Consider the following 242-nt stretch of genomic DNA (forward strand, 5'->3'; position numbering starts at 1 on the left):
TATTGGATATTTCAAACTTTTTTTAACAAATCAAAAAACGGAAAAAATTGGGCGTGCAAAATTATTCAGCCCCCTTAGTTAATACTTTGTAGCGTCACCTTTTGCTGCGATTACAGCTGTAAGTCGCTTGGGGTATGTCTCTATCAGTTTTGGGGCCGAATACTTTCGCAAGGTCGTAGGTCATTTATTTACTTATGAATTATGTTCAGGCACACTGTAAGTGGTTGGGCAACATTTATTTA

This window comes from Oncorhynchus gorbuscha, unplaced genomic scaffold (assembly GCF_021184085.1).
Source record: "Oncorhynchus gorbuscha isolate QuinsamMale2020 ecotype Even-year unplaced genomic scaffold, OgorEven_v1.0 Un_scaffold_2809, whole genome shotgun sequence".
Taxonomy (NCBI): Eukaryota; Metazoa; Chordata; class Actinopteri; order Salmoniformes; family Salmonidae; genus Oncorhynchus; species Oncorhynchus gorbuscha.